At 33.3% G+C, this 9,113-nt stretch overlaps 1 long non-coding RNA gene across 2 annotated transcripts; it reads left to right on the plus strand.

Moving 5' to 3' along the window:
- The first annotated feature begins 1,248 nt into the window (after positions 1 to 1,248).
- On the plus strand, positions 1,249 to 3,631 carry LOC128206702 (uncharacterized). 2 transcript variants are annotated; one of them, XR_008256548.1, is made up of 3 exons: positions 1,249 to 1,339; positions 2,296 to 2,443; positions 2,926 to 3,631. It is a non-coding gene; the product is annotated as an uncharacterized LOC128206702 (long non-coding RNA). The 2 variants fall into 2 exon arrangements; XR_008256547.1 differs by lacking the exon at positions 1,249 to 1,339 and adding an exon at positions 1,583 to 1,733.
- The last annotated feature ends 5,482 nt before the right edge of the window (positions 3,632 to 9,113 follow it).

Genomic DNA, 9,113 nt, shown 5'->3' on the forward strand with positions numbered 1-9,113 from the left:
TGACGTGTATGAGAGATAAGACATGGAAAATCACTAGTGATATTGAAATTTAATTCATTTACATGTATGAAACATTTCTTTATTGTAAAGGACATTCGAACAAAGATTAAATTATCAGTTAAGTGTTGTTTTGTATATATAAACAATACATAATGTTGTTTATTAAACATAATTTGTAGAATATAGAAACATGTATACGCTATTCTATATCGTAAGAAAAAGTAACATTATAAGCAAATACTGACAATAGATATAATTTTAAATCATTTAAACGCATATGTTTATATGGATAGATGTTTTAAAAATGCTAATATGAATGCACCTTTTATTTTTAATCAAAACAAATATTACGATGCAAATCGTGTTGAATGGACACGAGGAATATCTTCATGATTATCTTATGTTTTCTGATGTTTGTTTTGCTATTTTTACCAAACAAATTCGAAATTATTTTTTAAACTGCTTTCTGAATGTTACTCATTTGAACGTTTATCACCCGACAAATAAAATAATCTCAAAATGCAGAACTTTGTCACAGATATAAAATAAGTTATCACACCCTGTTTATAATATAAGGAACAACTCTGTACAACACAGCTGACAATGCACGTAATGTGTTTCAACAACATATCATGGGGAAAGAGAAATTCCACAACAGTAATGTTAGGAAAGATTCGGACAATCGACCGAAAATGTCTCTTTTGAAAAGTCCTTTAGGATCTACATTCGCCTCAGTGAACATCCGTCCTGTACTGAACTCCGCCTTCAGCGCCATGCATACTGCCAAGCCCTCACTGTTGTTGGCCAAATATCCTTTGAAGGCGGAGTTCAGTACAGGACGGATGTTCACTGTTGGGAAGAATGGAAAAATTGTCCCAAATGGGGTCTCATTGTACGATCATGCAGTGTATGAATACAGGTAAGAAACATCTTACAGAAATAATAGGAGTCCGCTGTAGATGTTTATAAGAGAACGAGCGTTCACTATTAGGAATTACAAGACATTTGTCCTAGATGGCGTCTCGCCTTTGAAGTGTCCAATTAATGAATGTTCTGTGTTAGTATTATTTGTAAGTCTACACTTACCATATGCAGAATGTATTTAACCTGTTAACGGCGGTAGATAGTAGAAGCCATTATCGATAGCATATAACTAGTTAATGGCCCAGTGGTGGTAGTTCAATATCGGTCAGGTTAGTTAGTTTCCCAGCATTTGTAGCTACCTAAAATAGTTTGTGGTGTGATAAACGTTGAATGAGATGAATGTTTATTGTTTGGAAGGAAATGAAAATTGTAATGGAAAGTTGCTCGATGTGAAACTGTGTAGAATTCTAAAATTGTAAGAGGCTAGTATTACTGGTTAATCTATAATTGGCGGTAGGTAATATCTCGATATCAAAGTGGCTGATAAAAAATATGTGAATGCAGTAGCCAGTCAGTTATATGTTTTAATCATTGAAATCACGTCTTACAATTTCGGTATGAATGAGTATTTTTCTTCGGAAAAATTAATAAAACAAACTATATTAATGATTTTATGTTAGCAAACGTGAGGATATATATTTGTTTTGTATTAATTTAACTTAATATAAAGTTGTTGTGCATAAATGTTAAAACTAACAATCGTTTGACCCTGAGGAACTACAATAAGTGTAGAATGTATATCTGGACTTCCGCCAATCGGGTGCGGTGCCTGTCATGAGAAAGGTTTAGTCATCTACATTGTTGTCGTGGTCAGTCTTACATATTTCTTATGTTTTGCTATTTCGATTAATCGTCAAGTTGACTGTAAAAGCCTTATCACTTTAGATTTGGTTTGAAAATGTGATTTTCAAAACATGTAAAACAAATAACAGTGCCAGGTGTAAAATATAAGAACAAACAATTTTGTTCAATCATTGAAATATACTGCATGATAAAGGACAAATTAAGAGAAAAAAACGGACACTGGCTCAATCTTACTGGTTCAAACGCAGTTAAATGAAGAACAGGCTGGAGTAAATATATGTATACACAAGAATACATGTTTTATACAATATTGCAAGTTCTTAAAGAAGGAAAATCAAATACAAAACTATAGATGTTGGCTACAATGATGGCCACCCTGTCCTTCATTGGGCGGACTCCGTCCGGGAGTATTGAAGGACAGGTGATAATTAAATGTATTCCTGAATATTCTTTGACGGTATGATTGTTGTTAACCTAATATTGTTGGATAGGTTTTAATTTGGAATAATTGCTTATGCCATCTTACTTATAACTGTTTTTGAATATAATTTATATGTATTGTTGCAGTGAACTAGTTTAACTGGATTAACTGGAAGTAAACGTGCCTCCTACGTTGCATACATTCAGAAGGTGAAAGCGGAGCTTGCAGACAAAGGCATAACAGAGGCCGGCACAGATCAGATGAAACATCTTGAAGAAACAGTAACTGTCGATGGTCCGTGGCTTTATTCCTTTTCTGAGAAATATCGCCATACATTGAAGTATATGCATTCAGGTGTTGTTTGTAACATGGCATGTCAATCCTAAAATTTTCTCTTTACTGTCGATTTTTTTTCACTTTGAAGTTAGTTTTAAACTGCATGTCTACTAAGGAATATTAAATAATAAATGGTTTCATACAAACGATAAATGAAAATGTTACATTTTACATATGGCAATTGCAGTATCTTAATTTCATTCGAGTTATAACGGCATAATTGACAAAAAATGTGTGTGTTTTCAAAAACATAGTAGAACGACTGACCGTCTATCATTTATTATATATTAAATGAAAAATGATCTTGTGTTACGATTTCACAATTCTAGTAAATGCAATGACAATTTCAGGATGTGGGTGGTACTTTGTTCCTGCACACTTATTGTACTGAATGTATTGATAACTCGAAATACATTTAATTTTTTTTTTAAATATTTCAGGACTAGCTTTGCTCCAAGCTGCACTAAGTTCTTAAAAGAGCTGATGGTGGGGTTGGCGGACTAGGTCATCACAGAGGCGAATGTAGATCCTAAAGGACTTTTCAAAAGAGACATTTTCGGTCGATTGTCCGAATCTTTCCAAACATTACTGTTGTGGAATTTCTCTCTCCCCATGATATGTTGTTGGAACACATTACGTGCATTGTCAACTGTGTTGTACAGAGTTGTTTCTTATATTATAAACAGGGTGTGATAACTTTTTTATATCTGTGACAAAGTTCTGCATTTTGAGATTATTTTATTTGTCGGGTGATAAACGTTCAAATGAGTAACATTCAGAAAGCAGTTTAAAAAATAATTTCGAATTTGTTTGGTAAAGATAGCAAAACAAACATCAGAAAACATAAGCTAATCATGAAGATATTCCTCGTGTCCATTCAACACGATTTGCATCGTAATATTTGTTTTGATTAAAAATGAAAGGTGCATTCATATTAGCATTTTCAAAACATCTATCCATATAAACATATGCGTTTAAATGATTCAAAATTATATCTATTGTCAGTATTTGCTTATAATGTTACTTTTTCTTACGATATAAAATAGCGTATACATGTTTCATTCTACAAATTATGTTTAATAAACAACAGTATGTATTGCTTGTATATAAAAACAATACTTAACTGATAATTCAATCTTTGTTCGAATGTCCTTTACAATAAAGAAATGTTTCATAAATGAATTAAATTTCAATTTCACTAGTGATTTTCCATGTCTTATCATACACGTCATACGCCTCTAGATAGGTTTTACGTGGCTGAGTTATATACCTGTCACAGGTTTTTAACGATATATAAACAAACACTGTATGATATATGTTGTTCACAGGATTTATATTTGAGATAAAAGGGCCTTAGGAACCTGCGATAGAACAAACCTCCTGACGTTTGTTGGAGCGGATGTAATCAGACATTCATAACGTTAAAATGCCTAAATATTAAATTTTACAAGCTGTTTCCTAGATGACCAACATAAGCACATTTCATTCAATTTGCGACAAAATAAATAAGATTCCTGTAATATTATGTTACACCAAATGAAATGTTGCTTGTGTAAATTGAAACATTAAATGTAATTTTGGAAAATAAAAATCTTAACACAAGAATACTCAAATCAACAACATCAAAGATTGAGATATTGACCAGGTAGTCCTGTTGACCATATAGGTGGATGGTGGTTGATGGATATTCAACAGCCTCAGTTCAATATTAACAACGGTATTAGCTTTTCCAGTTCATGAAGGATCTAAAACACCACTAACATGTGGCAATTTGGTCTTGCCCTACTTAATTATTTTTTTGTCAATTTGCTCATTTTGACTGACACTCTGATTTTATTTGCTATCAATAATATTAAGTCACGTTTTCCCCCAGACTTGGTACCATGACATGCACTTTTTGTCTTAATAGTTTGTACTTCATTATCATAACACGTCTTTTATTTTAGTTTGGTTTGTATGGAATGTTTTATTAAAACACCCGCATTTGTTTACACACGTTTCTAAAAAGATGGATAATCGGAATTTTGCCAAAATTAAGTAAACATTCTTTCTGTTTTATCTCTATTTTGTATGGCTCTGACTTGTCATTTTAGAATTGGCCATAAAAAAAATTGTAAGCTATATATGGATGTACAAAAATCACGATCCAAAGGGATTGAGGTTAAAACGTCAAGGAAAACCAACGTGGCACAGTTACCCGCTCATGTCGACAACTCAACAATTAACAGTACCAAAACAGCTCATTGTCGCCTTATCTGTCGTTTGACAATATAAAAGCCAATGCTTAATTCAAGTTAATTTTTCTTCTTTAGATAATTTTTTATATAAATTTAAAGATGGGCATGCTTGACCCGACATTAGGTACGCAGCCTACATCCCTTCCTAGAGTATAAAATGACGTATATTGACGGGCGGGTTCTATATTGTATATTGACGGGCAAAGTATGCGAGCTTTGTAATATAAAGCGGTATTTAAGCTTGATACATGACATGACAAATAATTTGTCGTGCTGATAAGGTAACAAAAATATTCGAATCTCTACGGTAAATATGACAAGCAAAGTGCTTTAAATGCAACGGAACTCCAACGGCTAATCAGGGTTGTGTGGTCTTTACTAGCTAGAGTTCGTTATTTAACGTGTTTATTGAGTAGTGACATCGATAGGTGGTAGTGATCCTTTACAACATTAACCAAGTGGTACTCTGTCTTTATATCTGAAGAGAGAATCAGAAGCAACCATGAAACGGATTTGCGGCGATTCATTACCAGCTTAACGATTGTGTCAACGTGTTAACGAATTGTCCACTTCTGTTGGCTTTGGCTTGTCTCCTGATACACATTTCAGCTGTAATTTGCTTATTTCATTTAGTAGCAGGCTCAGACGGGATTTATGGTGAATATTGCCGAATTTAGCAAGTGTTTTAAACAAGTTTTCCCAGAGTGTAAACCTATATGCGACGTTAGGCAGCCGTATCCTGTAGACACCTAGTAGGTGGTTATCCGCTTGCTTAATACTATTGAGAACCAAATCCAACCAGAAATCGGGAATCGCCTTGAAATTAAACCGACTTTGCAAGTCCTTTAAACTAATTAACGAGTTTTCAAAGAGTGGTGGTCTAAATGGGGTGGTAGGTTGCCACACGCCATCCGATTAGCTTCTTGTTGATGGTACCCCGCCTCCTCCACGATTGAGTACAAAAATGTGCCGGAAAACGGATTGTGTGGCAATTTTTGACTGTCTCGAGTTTACCTTAAGTGGTGACATATAAAGTGTGGTAAGTTAACGTGTCGTTCTGGGTGGTATTCTGAACCATTTAAACTCGTTAAGGGAGAAATATTTCCCGTGATATGACTATACAAAACAAGAAAACTATATTTTTAATACAAATCATTATTTCTAATAACCGACGGATCAATTAATTTTCTCAAATAGCTAATCATATTTTTAACCATTTTGTAAGCACAATTGTGAGTATGATTCATTCATTGTCTTTCGTGGTGGTATAAACTACTGGCTTCAGCGAAATAGTACTTTAGTTGCGAGGCTCCTTCAGTCGCTTCAACTTCACAATGGATTTACGGTCATCTGAGGTAGATGCTTAATCGACAATTATCTAAACTTAAGAAACAAGGAAATACAATCAATTGTATAATTTGAAACGCTTAATAATAATGTTAGTCATACCGGGTCCTGCTAGTAGTCGGTATGATAAAAAGAGCTTCTAAGAACTACAAATAACAATCACAACGAATTTTAACGATGTAAGGAAATAAAATACTTTGAGCATATTTAAATTATGAAAGGAAATTATTCTTAAATGGTTTCATGTATTTTCGATTTTACTGAAAAACTTTTTATGAGATATTCGGTCATAGGTTGTCAAATCAATATAATCATAGCAAAGGGGTCTAGATAAAGGCATAACCAAATAAACACACAAATATATATTAAAAGAATGTTCAGGATAAATTCAATGCATCTGATTTGATAAGGATCTATATTTGCAGAATATTTTATATATTGCTAAAATTTCTTTTGCCTTTATAGTTTTAAACTCATGAAATGTGGTTTTACTTATTTTTTTCAGGAGTTTTAAAATTAAGTTTACATAAATTTTAGCAGTTTCATAACAACATATCGCTTTTGCAATATCGTATTTGACAACAGTGACAACACAAAGGCTCAGACTAAACCTCATTTTTCATTAGTGATTTTAACACTGAAGAGCCAATAATCTTGTAAGCTATTAATCTTTTTATTAACTCGAGGGTATTGTGTGCGAAGAGCTTGTTGTTTTTTCATTATTTTTGGAAAATGACCTTTACCAAAACTGGGACTCATTGAATCGTTTCTTTGTTAATTCCTATTTTTTTTAGCTCGACTATTCTAAGAATAAGGAGAGCTATACTACTCACCCAAGCGTCGGCGTGGGCGTCACCCCTTGGTTAAGGTTTTGCGTGCAAGCACACATAGGTTAATATCTCAGCAACTACTTGAGGTATTGCATTGAGACTTTATACAATGGTACTCAACCATCCAACCTACTTATATAACTAAGTTTGATAACTCTACTTTGTATTTAATGCAAATAATAGGCCTTTATTATTTGACTTAGAAATTCTGGTTTAGGTTTGCGTGCAAGCACACATAGGTTAAAATCTCAGCAACTACTTGAGGCATTGCATTGAGACTTGATACAATTGTACTAAACCATCCAACCTACCTAATTAACCAAGTTAGATAACTCTAGTTTGCATTTAATGCAAATAATAGGCCTTTATTGTTTGACTTAGAAATTCTGGTAAAGGTTTTGCGTGCAAGCACACATAGGTTAATATCTCAGCAACTGCTTGTGGTATTGCATTGAGACTTGATACAAAGGTACTCAACCATCCAACCTACTTAATTTACCAAGTTAGATAACTCTAGTTTGCATTTAATGCAAATAATTGCCCTTTATTATTCGACTGAGAAATTCTGGTTAAGGTTATGCATGTAAGCACACATAGGGTAATATCTCAGCAACTACTGGATGAATTGCATTTAGACTTTATAAAATGGTACTCAACAATCCAATCTACTTTAATAGTCAAGTAAGATAACTATAGTTTGCATTAAGTTCAAATAATGGCCCATTTTTATTCAACATAGAAATTAGTGTTAAGGTTGTGCATGTAACCACTTTAAAGTCAATGCTTCAGCAAATGCACCATGCTTTGCATTGAAACTTTACACACAGGCTTCCAACCATTTAACCTTCTTATTTAATCAAGTAAGATAACTCTATCTTTCATATTATATATTTTTTGCATCTTTAGTATGCGACTTAGAAATTCTGGTTAAGGTCTTGCATGTTCGAGATTCCTTGGATGATGGGTTTGTTGCTATATGTACTATATATGATTGTATAATTGTAATTATTTAAGCGACATATATTATACCGACCCCCGTACTCCCGGTTTAGAAGAATGCGGACAATACATCATGGAAAGTGAATAATGTATATGGATGTGTATATGTATTATATGAATGCAACAACGAATTATAGTAATTTCTTAATAGCTGTTTTATACAATCATATGCAATCATTATCTAATAGTATGTCAAGAATATTGATTAATAATGATTAAGGAAAGTAAACGTTCTATCCTTATTTATAACATCGATGAAAGATTCTAGTCATGTGTACCCTTTTCGATCAGGAACTTAATAATTAATGATTGACTTCATTATGAAAATGCCTATGAATCCTGTTCATGTTGTATGTTGTATTTATTCTGCAGTGCGATATTTGTATATGGGTATCCGCGGGTAATTGTAGATCAGGTTCCCGGGTCCGAACTTTGTACTCATACATGCCCTAGTAATTTCTTGTCGATTTATCACCATAGTTTCATTCCCAAGATGTTTTGAGCATGAGAGTTTCCCATCATATTGAAGTATCTGCCCATGCGTCGATACATGTTGCAGACTCCACCCATAAGTCAATACGCATATTTATTACGAATCATGTCAACAATACTTATATGAAATACTACGGAAACAAGTTCAGTAGCCAAAAGTTAAAAAATTGACCCCGTTTAATGGCACTGGGTAAACGCCAAAGTCATAGAACACAAAAACAAAAATCACAAAAAGAAGCATGGTTCAAGTGCATATGTGCATATATACTATATAAAAAAAACTAGGTATGTTTATCAAGGATTGTGAGGAACCGCCTTGGAACGGTCAGTAAAATGCAAATTTACTGGGGGATTAAACCGGTTTACGTGCACAAACCTCACTCTTTCCGAACAATGCTAAATACAGAAACAACGTAAAAGGTAAATATTATCAAAGTATGCATTAACTTTAACCAAGTGTAATCTAATGCAAAATGTTAAAAACAAAATAAATAAATAATTATGAAATTTGTTGTTCTGTAGATGACTTTAAATTTGTTAACTTACACAAAGTCATATAATATTCCGTAATGACGATTGTGACAATTTATATGATTAAACCTCTATTAATATGATACCTCACGTGACCTGTCCATGTTAAATTCTCGTATTCACGGCATTATCTAATCGGTACTGTTACCCTGACATAACGCTTTTCATCGAGTGATGTGATTTTGTTACCAT

Source organism: Mya arenaria, chromosome 10, assembly GCF_026914265.1.
Source record: "Mya arenaria isolate MELC-2E11 chromosome 10, ASM2691426v1".
Classification (NCBI taxonomy): Eukaryota; Metazoa; Mollusca; class Bivalvia; order Myida; family Myidae; genus Mya; species Mya arenaria.